This window comes from Macaca nemestrina, chromosome 14 (assembly GCF_043159975.1).
Source record: "Macaca nemestrina isolate mMacNem1 chromosome 14, mMacNem.hap1, whole genome shotgun sequence".
In the NCBI taxonomy this organism is placed as follows: Eukaryota; Metazoa; Chordata; class Mammalia; order Primates; family Cercopithecidae; genus Macaca; species Macaca nemestrina.
This window is the reverse complement of record NC_092138.1, coordinates 17023060-17037161: the sequence shown is the minus strand read 5'-3', so window position 1 is coordinate 17037161 and position 14102 is coordinate 17023060. Positions and strand designations below refer to the sequence as shown.

At 36.2% G+C, this 14102-nt stretch overlaps 1 long non-coding RNA gene across 6 annotated transcripts in view; it reads right to left on the bottom strand.

Moving 5' to 3' along the window:
• Positions 1–14102, bottom strand: part of LOC105498735 (uncharacterized) — a 234283-nt gene that overhangs the window by 203551 nt on the left and 16630 nt on the right. For all 6 annotated transcript variants that reach the window (XR_011612402.1, XR_011612399.1, XR_011612400.1 and 3 more), the window contains exons 5-7: positions 4586–4752; positions 3971–4099; positions 1689–1855 (exon numbers count right to left, since the gene is read on the bottom strand). This is a non-coding gene — a long non-coding RNA (uncharacterized lncRNA). The remainder of the gene's footprint in view (positions 1–1688; positions 1856–3970; positions 4100–4585; positions 4753–14102) is intronic.

The window sequence follows — 14102 nt, the reverse complement described above, 5'->3', positions numbered from 1 at the left end:
GGCCCCGGTGTGTGATGTTCCCCTTCCCGAGTCCAAGTGATCTCATTGTTCAGTTCCCACCTATGAGTGAGAACATGCGGTGTTTGGTTTTCTGTTCTTGTGATAGTTTGCTAAGAATGATGGTTTCCAGCTGCATCCATGTCCCTACAAAGGACACAAACTCATCCTTTTTTATGGCTGCATAGTATTCCATGGTGTATATGTGCCACATTTTCTTAATCCAGTCTGTCACTGATGGACATTTGGGTTGATTCCAAGTCTTTGCTATTGTGAATAGTGCCGCAATAAACATACGTGTGCATGTGTCTTTATAGCAGCATGATTTATAATCCTTTGGGTATATACCCAGTAATGGGATGGCTGGGTCATATGGTACATCTAGTTCTAGATCCTTGAGGAATCGCCATACTGTTTTCCATAATGGTTGAACTAGTTTACAATCCCACCAACAGTGTAAAAGTGTTCCTATTTCTCCACATCCTCTCCAGCACCTGTTGTTTCCTGACTTTTAATGATTGCCATTCTAACTGGTGTGAGATGGTATCTCATTGTGGTTTTGAATGAGATTCCTACACTTTTTGTGTTAAACTTGTACTTCATGTCAATAACAAGTTTTCAGCATGTTTGTTTTTTTTTTGCTATACCAAACCATAAAAAGAGGAGAAAGAATGATGATCATATTACCTGGGAAAGATAATAGGACCAATTCAACTCAATACATAATATGGAGATGAGAAATAGATCTGATGTTTAAAAGTCAATAAAATTTAAGAAAATAACATTGTTCTTATTACTGTGCCCCAGGTGAAGTTAGATATTTTCTGTAAGAACATTTTGCAGAAAGAACATTTTAACTAGAGATGTAGTAAAGGTGTACAATGCAATTGAGTAAGAATTCTAATAAATTAAGCAACAAATTAGTTCAAATAATGGTATAACATATGCTCCATCCAAATTAATACTCAGTGCTAAAATTTTATTTGTGTGTATTTTCTACTTTTTATTTTCTCCATTGCCCTTGGTGTTTTGATTCGAATCCAGTTTTGTATATGCAGATTTGGTTATAATTTGCCTACTAGGATGACTTTTCTAACTCTTCTAGAAGGTCAGTAACATTAATTAGATTGTAAATGAATTACCTAGATGCATTCAAAGGGTTCTCAAAGTAAATACATTTATCATGTTATGAATTTTAGCCTCGAACCTGCATTGACTGACAAGCAGAAAAATATATAATTATGCATTATAACCTCAAATTACCAGCTTTCTACATGGGTCTGGCTGATGACAGAGGCTCAACCAGTTGGCATCAGCCAGCCTCTGTCTGCAAACTATACATGGGATCAACAGCAAAGATGTTAATTTCAAATATCTAATTTTCTAGCAACTGAGATCAATGATGAGTTCCCAGAATGGAACCATCCATTGAGGAGACCAATCAGCACCCTTAAATTCTATTAAATTGTGTGAATTGTGTATGCCGTCATTTCAGCAAAGAACTCATCCTGAGAAATGATAAATTGGACTCCAGCAAATATTGTTCTGGGTATAAGTACAGTAATCCTCAGGATTGTCAATACCAGAGCAACATGTAGAAAGCTGGTAATTCATGTTTACTGACAATGTTTTCTTTTAGATCAGTTAGCTAAGATGTCTGTCACTGCCCATGAGTTTGTATATATACTAACCATTGGCCACTTCTCTTTCCACTCTGTGTAAAACTTTGCCCATATCAGTGATCTTTCCAAATTGCTGTCTTTCAAAGCTATCCTTGTGTGGGGATGTTTTGGAACAGTTGTTTTTTGGCTTATCCACATACTAAGTCATCCTTTCCTTTTCAGTCAGCTGAGAGCCCCTATGGGATCACAAAAGGAGTGATGTTAGGGAGAGGCATGGGTGAAAGAGAGGTGGATAATATGAAGGTCTGAGTCACCAACTTGTACCTCTTATCTGTCCTGTCCAGTCCTGTTCATGCCCAATCCTCCACTTCCATCTTTCTATGGATTGTTGCTCAGCTTGCTAGATATTCTGACTTGATAAGTATGTTAGAATCCAGTTAATGATGGGCAGTTGTGGCCTTATGGTCACTTCATAACCATAGCCAAATCCTTCATCTTTATTGGAGCCCAACATTATTGCAGAAACTATTTTTCAACTGATGTATGATTTTTCACCGACAATGGCAAATTCTTACACTAAAATCCAAATAGTGTACATAGTGCTTCTCCTATTGGGGTTTATCTTAACTTCACATGCCATCTTTTCTTCCCACAAATATCATCAATGTTACATTTTCTTGATCATATAACCCAAACAGCAGGGCCTCCTGAACTGCAACCTGGACATGCTTCATAACCCTTTTCCACTCTTGTCCCTACTCAAATTCGGCAGCTTTCCATGCCATTTAATATATCAGAGGTATTGGTAAATCCAGGAGTTGAGTATGTTGCCTTTGGAACCCAGTGAAACCCACTGGGCATTATATGCTTCCTTCTTCATGGAAAGTAATGTGAGATGCAATGACGAGTCTTTTGCTTTCAAGAGTATGTCATAGAATGTCTCAGACCAATTGACCCCTAAATAGTTTACTAACATGGTGAGCCACTTAAGCTTAATAGAATTAATCTCCCACCCTCTAAGGCATATATGTCTCAACAATGGCCTCAGCTTATTGGCTACTTCTTGATCATCTGGTTCAATTAGCATAGTGACATCAATATAGGCACCAGTGTCATGTTGTCTGAGATGCCCAAACAGCCCACATCACTTCAGACTATTATGACAGTAGGTGGGAGAGTTAATATAGCCCTGGGGCCTGTAAGGCCATAAATGTATATTCTTCTCTTCTAGGTGAATATGAACTGCTTCTGATCTCTTTATGGATAAGATGGAAAAGAAGCATTCATTTGTTCAATGGCCACATACCATGTTCCTGAGGTCATGTTAATCTGTTCTAGTATAAGTATTATATTTTGTCAGTATTGAGTTTACAATAGTCCATTGATTTACAGTAGTCTACTGTTTTCCTTCAGAGTTCATCTAGATTTTAAATGATCCATACTAGAAAAATAAATGGGAACATGAGGGGTTCCACTACCCCTGTATCCTTTTGTTTTATAGCTTTATGTCCTTAGGATAAAATATTGTATGATTTCCCATTCCTCTAAGATGAGAGCCTCTTTACATGCTACTAAGCAGGGCTTCTGGCTTTTATACTCAGTATTTAATTGCTGATTAAACACTCCCTGCTTTTTATAGCTTTTTCCAAACCATTAATCATGCTTAGCGCCAGCCACCCAATTTCACTCTTCTTATAGTTATTATTATCCCTTCCCCTCTCCCTCACACCCACAGATTTCTCAAATACTTGATAGATTGCCCCTTGCATGGTAGCTAGATATTAAAGTGGTCTCCCAGCAAAACACCTATCTCAGTATTCACACCCTTGTGTAGTCCTTTTCCCTGGAATCTGGATTGGTCCTATGACTTGCTTTTGACGAATTAAATACAATGGGAGTGTTGCTACATAGTTTTAGATGTAAGGCTCTAAGAAGATTTTTATCTTCTGCCTGGGCCTCTCAGAACACTAGCTCTTAGATCATTCTCTGATCCTAGACCTCATGTCACATGAAGCCCAAACCACAAGCAGAGACCACATTCCCTCAGAGACCACTTCAAAGCCCCACCTGAGCTCCCAGCCAACAGAGCATATCAACTGCCAGCCAGGTGAGTGAGCCACCTTAAACATCTAGCCCAACTGAACTGTCAGATGTTGGCAGTTGCAGTCAACACCAGAGAGCGACAGCATGGGAGCTCCTAAATTATAACTCTCCAGCTAAGCCCAGGCAACCAAAAAACCCTGTTTTAAAGCATAAAATTTGGGGTAGTTTGTTAAACAACAGTAACTAAAACAACTGGCATATTCTTCTTTATTCACTATTGATAAAAATTTTAACTATTAAAGACTTACTTTGTGCAAGGAGGTATGCATGTTCCAGCTACCATCAGTGATGGAGTCGTCATCACTAGCCAATTGATATGTGATTCACTCCTGCATCTCATCTTAGTATCTGTACCATCACACCACTCTTGGTACCAGCTGATAAAGTTTGGGTTTTCCAGGAAGCAGGTTTTAAAGACACTTATTAGAGTACATAGAATATATTAGGAGTTCTCTTAGGGACAAGAGATACAGAGAGAAAGGGAAAAGGAAGGAAGAGAAGATAACTAGGCAGAAATGTTGGGGGATGTTGTGGTCTCAACAAAGACCACAGTTAAATTCATAGAAAGCTCGGAAGCTATGAAAGCTTTTCAGAGTTGTCACTTGTTGTGCAGAGTGGGTTAATCTTTATGTTCCTCCAGAGAGCAGTTAATGAAAGTAGGTTGCCCCTGGCAAAAGGGCATATGGAAATTGCCAAAGGAAATGTCCTGAGGACACTGACAGCTGAAGGCATTCAGTCACCAGAGCTCTGGCAGCTGGGAAATAAGTCCCAAAGGGAAGATCCAGGTAGTTTCTTATAGCATCCCCAACACCAACCTTCTCTCTTCTTTGCCTATTAACTTTTAACCAATATTCAGATGTTACCTCAGGTGTATGTTCCATCAGCACAGATTTCTTCACTCTCACATAATGTACGTAGATATCTCCTCTACATGTTCCAAAGGCATCTTCTTCTTGTGTTACTATGGTGCTTATACAATTCTATTATAGTTGATTATTTTCTTGTCTTAGACTAGACCAGACTACAAGCTCTAAGAGAGAAGAGAATTTGTATATATTTTTATGTATAAACAATGATAATTACAATGCTGGAAATATAGTAATCCTTAAAAAATATGGATAGAGAAAATAGTCAAGCATTGCAAGTGCATAATGGTATGGCTATTTAACCACTGTTAAATCACAGATAACCATCTTCTCTCTGCCTCCCTCCCAGGCCGTATGACTTTGATTAAGCAGGTGCTAATTTAAAGGGTAGTGGATTTGCAGTTTCAGAGTGCTTACTTCAATGTAATCCCAGGGGTATGCTCACAGCTTTTCACTGTCTTTGAGTTTCCTGAATCCCTTTGCAACCCAGTGAAACCCAAATAATAAATGTTTCCTGAATCAGAGACTTTTAAAAAGTGGAATGTAGAGTGTAAAACAATCTCAAAAGAATCCAGCCTATAAGACTAATGTTTGATAAATGTACTAAGCAGGATAAGGTAAGCCTGTGATGAATGAAAATGATTACACTGTTATTATTACATTTATTTTTATAATTTGAAGACCATATGAACTTTTATTATTGAATATATGTTTATAAGTAATAAACATCATAAGTATAAAAGTAAGCAATTTAAAATATGCCCATACTACTACTCATCCACAGCTAGAAATATATTAATACATAAAGATGTAAATAGGTAGGTAGATATTATTTTAAATTAAAATATATTGAGTTCTTTAGGATGGCATCTTTTAATGCAAAAGCATATGTGATATGCTTAAGAGTATGCTCTTAGTCAATAAGAATCTGTTGAAAAATATTGAGTCAAAAAGTAACGTTATCAGATTCTGTTGACTGGAACTTTTAGTGATCTAGTTTATCTATTTGTGTTGCTGTTGTTGCTTGTGCTTTTGGTGTCATTCTAAGAATTCATTGATAAATCCAAGGTCATTAAGATTTACTCCTATTTTCTTCTAAGAGTTCTGTAGTTTTAGCTCTTAGATTTGAATCTTTGAGTTAATTTTTGTATATAATGTGAAGTGTGAGTCCAATTTTGTTTTTTTACACATGGTTAGTCAGTTATCCAAGCACTATTTGTTGAAAAAGCTATTCTTTCCCCCATCCAATAGTCTTGGCACATTTGCCAATAACTAATTGACCACAGACACATGGGTTTATTTTAGACTCTAGATTCCATTCCACTGATCTAGCTGTGTATCCTCAAGCCATACCATACTTTCTCAATTGCTATTTAATTGCAGTAAGTTTGCAAATAATGAAGTATTATTTATTTATTATTATTTGTTATTAGTATAACAAAGTCCTCCAACTTTGTTCCTCTTCAAGTTTGTTGGGTTATTATGTGTTTCTTGGAATTTTAGATGAATGTGGAATCAACTTGTTAGTTTCTACAAAAATTCAGCTGGGATTCTGATAGGATTGTGTTGAATCTGTAAATCAATTGGGGAAGTATTGCCAACTTAAAAAAATTCAATCCATGAATATGAGGCTCTTTTTTTAAATTTTGATTATTTAATTTTTTAACACAGTTTCATAGTTTTCAAAGTATAAGTTTCATACTTCTTTTGCTAAATTTGTTTCTAAATACTTTATTATTCTTAATGATACTATAAGTGGAATTTTAAAGGACACTATAAAAAAATAAAAAGACAGCCCACAAATTGGGTGAAAATATTTGCAAATCTTATGAGGCACTTTTATTTTTTTTATTTTATTTTTCTTTTTGAGACAGTGTCTTGCTCTGTCACCCAGGCTGGAGTACAGGGGTGTAATCTTGGCTCACTGCAATGTCCACCTCATAGGTTCAAGCAATTCTCCTGCCTCAGTCTCTCAACTAACTGGGATTACAGGTGCACACCACCATGCCCTGCTAATTTTTGTATTTTTTGGTAGTGACAAGGTTTAGCCATGTTGACCAGGCTGGTCTTAAACTCCTGACCTCGAGTGATCCACCTGCTTTGGCCTCCCAAACACTGGGATTACAGGCATAAGCCACCACACCCGGCCTGATGAGGCACTTTTATCTAAAATAAATAGAAAACTATTGTAACTCAAAAATATAAATAACCCAATTAAAAATAAGCAAAGGACATAAATAGATATTTCTCCAGAGAAGGTATATAAATGGCCAATATAGACATAAAAAGGTGCTCAACATCATTAGCAATGAGAAAAACACAAATAAAAACCACAATGAGATACCACATCATACTCAATAGGATGGCCATAATTTAAAAATCAGAAAATAACCAGTGTTGGTAAGGATGTGGAAAAAAATTGAAACCCTCACACACTAAGCGGGAATGCAACATGGGACAGCTGCTTAGGATAACATTCTGGTAGTTCCTCAAAAGGCTGAATGTAGAGTTACCATATGACTCAGGAATTTCATTCCTAGGTAAATACCCAACAGAAGTGAAAACATGTCCACATAAAAACTTATATGCAAATATTTAGAAAAGCATTATTTAAAATAGTCAAAAGATGGAGATATTTCATATGACCATCAACTGACAAATGGCTAAAGAAAATGTGTTACATCTATACAATAGACTATTATTCCACTTTTTAAATATTATTTTTATTATCAATAAAAAGGAAGTGTGACATGGCTGAATCTTGAAACATTATGCTAAGTAAGAGAAAACAGTCACAAGAGACCATATATGATATAATTCCATTTATATGAAATGTCTAGAGCAGACCAATCTACAAAGACAAAAATTAGATTAGTAGCTATCCAGGTGGGAAGATAGTGGTGGGAAGTGATAGATAATGGGCATGGGCATTTTTATGAGGTGATAAAAATGTGCTAAAATTGATTGTCACAATACTTGCAGAGAATTATGAATATACTAAAAATCATTCAATTGTACACTACAAATATGTAAATTTTGACATGTGAATGTTAATTACATTTCAGCACAGCCATTACTTAAAAAAAATTAGATGAAAAAAAATTAGGACTTCCACTTTCAGCTCCAACACATAAATAGCTTCTAAGTCATCACTACCACCCTCATAACAACAAAAAACTGAACAAACTGAAAACCAATGACTTTTCTCAATCATCAGAGAACTGGTATCACAGGGCAAACCACAACCCCCCAGTCTTCAGAGAGAGGAGAATACCTCAAACCACAGTTAAAATCAGCTTCCTAGGAGCAGAGAAGTTCCCGAAGGCAGTAACTGATAGAAATAATTAAATGGTAATTTTGATAAATTGTTGAAGGGTGAGCATAGGCTAGCTTGAGAGTTAAAAATTCTGGGGATATTTTCCTTTGGAATTTGTAATTTTCAAGCTAGATTACACTCAGCCTTTAGCAATTCATCAAAATTACTATTTAAGTGTTTGTCTTTGTCTGTTCAAGCTGCTGTTACAACAAACTGCTATAAACTGTGTGGTTTGTAAACAACAGAAATTTATTTCTCACAGTTCCAGAGGCCAGAGAGTCCAATGTCAACGTGCTGGCATACAGAGTTTCGGGCCCCCTTTCTGGTTCATAGACAGCCACCTTCTTGCTGAGTTCTCTTATGGCAAAAGGAGCGAGGGAGCTCTCTGGGGCATCTTTTATAAGGGCAGTAATCCCATTTATAAAGGCTCTGAATGAAAGGACATATTCAGTCTATGTCAGTATTCCTATCAGTTACCGACTCTGGGAGGAGGAGGAAATGATGAGTTGCTAATCAATGGCTATGGTTTCAGTTATACAAGATAAATAGGGGCCGGGCGCGGTGGCTCAAGCCTGTAATCCCAGCACTTTGGGAGGCCGAGACGGGCGGATCACGAGGTCAGGAGATCGAGACCATCCTGGCTGACACGGTGAAACCCCGTCTCTACTTTAAAAAAATACAAAAAACTAGCCGGGCGAGGTGGCGGCGCCTGTAGTCCCAGCTACTCGGGAGGCTGAGGCAGGAGAATGGCGTGAACCCGGGAGGCGGAGCTTGCAGTGAGCTGAGATCCGGCCACTGCACTCCAGCCTGGGCGGCAGAGCGGAGACTCCGTCTCAAAAAAAAAAAAAAAAAAGATAAATAGGTTCTAGAAATCTGCTGTAAAACATCATACCTACAGTTATCAAGACATATTGCACAATTAAACCTTTGTTAAAAGAATAGATCTAATGTTAAGTGCTCTAACCACAATAAGATAAAATTTAAAATTTGGCAAAGGTAAACTTTTAAAATACATTTATAGGTATGTCTTTCAGGTACATTTCTTATTCATGTCTTTTGTCCTAATTTTCATTGAAATTGTTGTCTTGTGCTCTTTATATATCAATACTATTAATTCCTATATCATAGGTGTTGTGAATATGTTTCCTAATTGATCATATGCTGTTAAACTTAAAAAAAAAAAAATCTAAGCAGTTCAGTCTTGGGTGGAATCTCCACGCTTTTGTGAATTTTAGCTCCAAGAACCCTACTAGGCCCTCAAAGTGAAAATATGAGAAAAAACACCCTCCTGTTTCAGGCAGGAGGAATGCAAAAGTAAGCATTTTGAAATATATTCAGAGGTTCTCCATAAGAAAGGCTTATCCTGTCAAAAACCGTTAAATACCAGAGCCAACACTAGCCTTCATGTCTAGAGAGGTTTAAAAAAAAACAAAAAACAAAAACAGACTAAGAAATCTATTGGAGAGTTACAGCCCAGGGACTAAAGCCCAGTAAAAACTGACATAATCGTAAGATTATGGAATGTTTTCCCCTCCAAGATCACCACATCAGCAGGGCTTCAGTATAAGGATGGTAGATTAAAATCAAAAGACCTTAAAGACATATTTAAAATTTTTTAAAATTTTTTTAATTTAAAAATTCTTAGGAACACAAACAAAACAGGGAATGAAAGAAATAAGAAACTGAAGGAACCTAAATCCTCTCTCACATTCATCTATAGAAACATGAAAAAAGGACAAGCTCCTGGGTAGATCAATATAAAGCTTCACACTGAAGGCATAGTTACCTCAGTTGCTATTATCTGATCCATAATGTCCAGCTTCCAACAAAAAATTACAAGGTATGTGAAAAGGCAAGAAAAACACAGTCTGAAGAGACAATACAAGCATCAAAACCAGACTCAGATATAACATAGATAGTATAATTATTAGAGAAGGTCTCTTTAAAAACTGTGATAAATACGTTAAGGACTCTAATGGAAAGATATGACAACATGAAAGAACAGATGAACAGAAAAAAAAACTCTTAAGAATCAAAAGGAAATGTAAAAAAGCAAAAGCAGCACACATATGTTTACTGCAGCATTGTTCACAATAGCAAAGACTTGGAACCACCCCAAATGCCTATCAATGATAGACTGGATAAAGAAAATGTGGCACATATACACCATGGAATACTATGCAGCCTTGAAAAAGGATGAGTTCATGTCCTTGCAGAGACATGGATAAAGCTGGAAACCATCATTCTCAGTAAACCAACACAGGAACAGAAAACCAAACACCACATGTTCTCACTCATAAGTGGGAGCTGAACAATGAGAACACATGGACACAGGGAGGGGAACATCAAACACTGGGGCCTATTGAGGGGTCAGGACTAGGGGAGGGACAGCATTAGGAGAAATATCTCATGTAGATGATGGGTTGATGGGTGCAGCAAACCACCATGGCACGTGTATACCTAGGTAACAAACCTGCATGTTCTGCACATGTATCCCCAAATTTAAAGTATAATAATAAAAAAATGCAGCAAAAAAGAAAAGCAGTATAACAAAAATGAACACCTATTTCAATATACTGAACACAGCCAAGAAAAGAATCAGTGATTTTGAAGACACATCAATAATAACTTTCCAAAGTGAATTTTAAAATGAAAAAAAAAAAAATTAAAGGAACAGAATATCCAAAAACTATGGGGCAATATAAAAAAGGTATAAAATGTCTGTAATTGGAAAAGAGGAGAAGAGAGAAAGGAGAAAAAAATTTAAAGTAATACAAGCTGAGACTTTTCAAAAATTAATGATATACATCAAACCACAGATCTGAGAAGCTCCAAAAAATCCAATCAGGATAAACAGAAGAAAAAAACAGCCTATACCTGGGAATATCATATTCAAATTTCAGAAAACCAAAGAAAAGGAGAGTGTCTTGAAAGAAGTAAGAAGGGGAGGGAATAAGCATTTTACCTATTAGACGGTCAAGGAAAAGAACTGCACTTGACTTCTCGTCAAAAAACATGAAAACAAGAAAAGAGCAGAGTGAAATATTTACAGCGCTGAAAGGAAGACAAACACCACCCTAGAAATCTATATCTAGTGAAATTATCCTTCAAAAGTAAGAGAAAATAAAGACTTTCTCAAACAAAAGCTGAGAGAATTTATCACCAATATACCTCCCCGACAAGAAAATATTAAAATCCTGAGGGAGAAGGGAAATGACGCAGGTCTAAAACTTGGATCCACATAAAGGAAGGAAAAGCATAAGAAAAGAAATAAGTAAAAATAAAATAGATTCCTTCTCTCTTCTCGTTAATCCACCTAACAGATAATCATTTGTTCAAAGCAAAAACAATAACGTATTGGGTGATTATAGCATATGGATAAGTGAAATGAAAGACAACAACCTTATAAGATTAGGGAGGGAGGAACCAGGAATGCTATATTGTAAGGTGCCTGCACTGTCCCTCACATGTTATTTGCAAGTGAATTTAGATTAGTTTTAAATGTATTTTGCAAACTCTAGTGCAGCCACATAAAAGTATTTAAAAAGAAATAGAATTAATATGTCATGAAGAAGATATAATCGAGGCATATAAAATGCTCAGTCAAAACCAGAGAAGGCAGAAAAAGAGGGAAGATAAAAGAAACAAGTGAAATGAACAGATAACATTTACAAACATGGTACATATTAATACAACTTTGTAACAATCATTTTATGTTTTAATACTGGTCTAAATATTACCAATTAAAAGATGGAGTCTAGCTTTAAATATGAAGACACAGACAGATTAAAAGTAAAGGAATGTATTTTTAAAACATGTTAATACTAATCAAAGGAAAGCTAGAGTAGCTATATTAATCTCAGACAAAAAACACTTCAGAGTGAGGAAAATGATGGGGTACAAAGAAGGTTATTACATAAATGACAAAGGGGTCAATTCTCCAAAGTAAAATAGTTCTTAATGTGTATGTACTTAACAACAGAGCATCAAAATACATGAGGCAAAAAACTGATAGAACTGCAAGGAGAAATAGATGAATTCACTATGATAGTTGGAGACTTCGACACCTTTCTGTCAGTGATTGATAGGTTTAGAAGTTAAAAAATGAGCAGGGATAGAGTTGACCTGAACATGAGTTTCAATGAACTTGATCTATTCAGTATTCACAGGATACTTTATCCAATGACTCCAATGACAGAGGAATACAAGTTATTTTTTGTTTTGTTTTGTTTTTGAGTCAGGGTCTCACTCCGTCACCCACACTGGAATGCAGTGGTGCAATCTCAGCTCACTACAACCTGTGCCTCTCAGGTTCAAGCAATTCTCTGCCTCAACCTCCCAAGTATCTGGGATTACAGGTACCCGCCACCACGCCCAGCTAGTTTTTGTATTTTTAGCAGAGATGGGGTTTCTCCATCTTGGCCAGGCTGGTCTTGAACTCCTGACCTCATGATCCACCCACCTCAGCCTTCCAAAGTGCTGGGATTACAGGCGTGAGCCACCACACCTGGTTCACAAGTTATTCTTAAGCTCACATGGAAACATTCACCAAGATAGACCACATTCTGGGTTTAATAAGTTTAAAGGAATAGAAACTATACAAACCTGAACAAATGTAAAAGAATGGGTACTATGTAAAGTATGTTATCAGACCACAATGGAATTAAACTAGAAGTCAATAAAAATTAAGGCCAGGCGCGGTGGCTCAAGCCTGTAATCCCAGCACTTTGGGAGGCCGAGGCGGGCGGATCACAAGGTCAGGAGATCGAGACCACAGTGAAACCCCGTCTCTACTAAAAATACAAAAAATTAGCCGGGCGCGGTGGCGGGCGCCTGTAGTCCTAGCTACTCAGGAGGCTGAGGCAGGAGAATGGCGTGAACCCAGGAGGCGGAGCTTGCAGTGAGCCGAGATCGCGCCACTGAACTCCAGCCTGGGCAACAGCGTGAGACTCCGTCTCAAAAAAAAAAAAAAAAAAAAAAAAGAAGTCAATAAAAATTATCAGGAAAATTCAAAAATATTTGGCCATTATATAACATACTGCTCCATAATGTAGGGATTGAAGATGAAATCTTAAGAGAATTTTTGACATATTTTAAACGAAATAAAAATGAAAATACAACTTATCAAAATTTATGGGATGCAGCAAAAGCAGTGATTAGAGGGAAATTTATAGTATTCATTGCATATATTGAAAAAGAAGAAAGATCTAAAATCAATAAACTCCCACATTAGAATATGAGACATAAAGAACAATCTAAACCTCAAATAAGCAATAATAAGAATTATAGCAGTAGCCAATAAAATTTAAAATGTAAAATCACTAGAAAAAAAATCAATGAAACCAAATTTGGTGGGTTTTTATTTGTTTTGTTCTTATTTTTAAATCAATCAAATAGACAAAATTCCAGCTAGGCTATCCAATAAAAAGTTGGAGAATAAATAAATAAATTATTAATATCAGAAATGAAAGAATGGTTATCACTACTAGTCATATGAATAGTAAAAAAGATTATAAAGGAATATTATGAACAACACTGTCTATAAATTTGATGACAGATGAAATGAATTTTTTGGATACACAAACTATCAAAACTTATAAGAGAAATAAGTAATCTGAATAGGCCTATATCTATAAAAGAAATTGAATCAATAATTAATAACCTGTCAATAATGAATGCACAGGCTCAAATGGTTGTACTGATTAATTCTACTAATTTAAGGAAGAAATTATACCAAATTTATACATGCTCTTTCAGACTATCGAAGCAGAGTTAACACATTTTACTCATTCAATGAGGCCAGAATTACCCTAATAATAAAACCAAAGACATTACAGGAAGGGAAAACCACAGACTAGTATTTCTCATGAACATAGATGCAAAATTTCTAAACAAAATATTAGCAAATCTAATCCAACAGGTTTAAAATAGTGTATAATTATACATTATAACCATATGGAAGGACAAAAGACCTAGAATAGCCAACATAAAACAGAAGATGATGAGGAGGAGGAGCCAAGTAGGAAGACTGAGAATACTCCACTTCAATACTTTCTTTGATGCTGCAATAATTAAGCCAATGTGATGAGAAAGAATAGACAAACAGGTCAATACAACAAAATAGAAAGCCCAGAAATATACCTACACATACCAAGTCAACTAATCTTTCTTGAAGGAACAAAAGCAATTCAATGGAGA